This window comes from Sardina pilchardus, chromosome 6 (genome assembly GCF_963854185.1).
Source record: "Sardina pilchardus chromosome 6, fSarPil1.1, whole genome shotgun sequence".
Classification (NCBI taxonomy): domain Eukaryota; kingdom Metazoa; phylum Chordata; class Actinopteri; order Clupeiformes; family Clupeidae; genus Sardina; species Sardina pilchardus.
The window spans coordinates 4,563,169-4,565,668 of NC_084999.1; the positions used below are offsets into that span (position 1 = coordinate 4,563,169).

General features: G+C 48.6%; 1 protein-coding gene across 1 annotated transcript in view; it reads right to left on the reverse strand.

The window, feature by feature from the left end:
* The window catches only part of LOC134082268 (A disintegrin and metalloproteinase with thrombospondin motifs 16), a 55,583-nt gene that overhangs the window by 5,738 nt on the left and 47,345 nt on the right, over positions 1-2,500 (reverse strand).

Below are 2,500 nucleotides of genomic sequence, written 5' to 3' on the forward strand. Positions count from 1 at the left end.
ACACACACACACAAACACACACACACACACACACACACACACACACACACACACACACACACACACACACACACACACACACACACACACACAAACACACTCATGACTAGACTATACACATTCTCACTCCATAATGTTATTGCTGGACCTTGTGTCAACACACTTCAAGGGTTTCACTTCAGCTGTACAGCAGTGCAGCAAGTTGTTTACTTGTTAGGACATGTTGTAAACAAGTTGTTTACTTGTTAGGACATGTTGTAAACAAGTTGAACCTGTGCTGAGCAGGCGTCTCTTTAGCATCAGCCCAAAGCCATGAGAGTGAGGCGCTAGGTGACCTGGTGTCGGCATGGTAACAGCTATGGGGTCAAAGGTCAGGCTATGTTTATGATTTGTTAAATGACGGCCTCAACAGCCCAAATTTAACTGTAAGCTAATGCTTAAAACTTTTTAGCAAACAAATCTCTACCTCAAAATACACACACTAGACAATGATTCCAGGGGGTCCCAGACACTCACACACACAGACAAGTTAATAAGTATCACGTTTGCTGCCAAGAGTGACAGGATGACCATATGATCATGGGACCTGTAAAGCTTCAGATTCTGTTTCTTAGGAGAGAGAGCATATGGTCTGCAATGGACCCTGAGGACCTCTCTTACAGCCACACCATCCATAACATCTCTATCTCGCGTTTGCATAAACACACACACACACACACACACACACACAAACACAGGTCTGTTGCATCACTGGAGAGGAATGCTGACATGTGTGTGTCTATGTGTGTGTGTGTGTGTGTGTGTGTGTGTGTCTATTCAGAGCAGGGACCTGGCTCTGTTTAGGGTCTCTCTCAGTCTGGAGTGCCTCCATCTGTTCTCAGTCTGTCTTCCAGAGCACACCACCCATATTTATACTGCATCACCCAACACCCCCACCCATATCAAAGGGAGAACTGGGCAAACCTGTGTGTGTGTGTGTGTGTGTGTGCGCGCGCGTGTGTCTATGTATGTATGTGTGTGTGTGTGTGTGTTCATGCAAATGCAAGTGTTTGTACAGTACATGTACGTGACGTGTGCATTGTGCATTGTGTGTGTGTGTGTGTGTGTGAACTTTATTTGTGTGCAAATGCAAGTGAGCCTGTACACACGTCTGCATGCATACACTTGTGCATGTGTGTGCATTTTTGCATGTCTGGAGCAGCATTTACAAGACAGCGGTCAGCTTCTCGGAGCTATTTCAGGTTGAAACGCTGGACAGCGGTCAGCTTCTCGGAGCTATTTCAGGTTGAAACGGGGGCCGTTGCGGTGGCTTGACCCTTAACTGCTTTCGACGTGCTCCAGCCGAGGTGATTTATAGACTCGAGATTAAAGCTCCGAAGCCCCGGACGGCAGAAGCAGAAAACGGGCCGTAAAGGGGCATTCACATACGTCGCTACTCGCACATCGCTCCTCGCTTCAGTTAACTGTCAATTATCTCTATTCTACATTCTGATTTGGTACTCGCTTCACTCGCTTCACTCGCATCGCTGGAAGTTAAAATTATTTTAACTTCGTACCCGCCCACATCGCATCGCTAGTCCTCGCATCGCCTGTCCTGGCCACATTCAGCTAGAACACATTCACTTTACATTGACAGTTCTCGCTCAGAGATGGGCGAGTAGCGATGTATGTGAATGCAGCGTAACTTTCCACTCTAATTCGGACGCGCCACGCAAGAGTCTGGAGCGCAACCCGACACCTGGAGCACAGCGCAGCGCAGAGCAGCACAGCACAGCACAGCACAGCACAGCACAGCACAGCACAGCACAGCACAGCGCAGCGCAGCACAGCACAGCGCAGCGCAGCGCAGCACAGCACAGCACAGCGCAGCGCAGCACAGCACAGCGCAGCGCAGCACAGCGCAGAGCAGAGCAGAGCAGAGCAGCGCAGAGCAGCGCAGAGCAGCGCTCCACTTAGGCAGAGACGGTTTATAAAGCCAGACGATTCATATGAGGGTAAATTCTGGTTTCATTGTGACGCAACTGCCACTCCCATTTAGGAGGCAAACGGAGGTATTTATATGGGAGAAATAATTCTACACCTTTCTAAACCGATTATTTCGTCACTGAACACGCCCCTTTAGGAGGCAGGAAGTGCTGCTATTTTGTTCCATTGAAAAACCCCTTTATGATTCATCTTAGTAACTATACGATCTTTGACTTAGGTGTGATGTCAGGAGAGCTGGGCAGGCCAGACGTCTTCCTATTACCATCCGTCATCTGGCCCGCTCAGGGCTCAGCGTCAGGCCTCACTCATCTCCTCACACTAAAAATGATCTGACAAACATGAGCTCATACTCAAAAGAGAGTGCATTTGTGTGTGTGTGTGTGTGTGTGTGTGTGTGTGTGTGTGTGTGTCTGTCTGTCCAAGGACTAGAAGTGTATGATGTGTTAGTGTATGCATGGCTGTGTGTGTGTGTGTGTGTGTGTGTGTGTGTGTGTGTGTGTATCTGTCTTTCTGT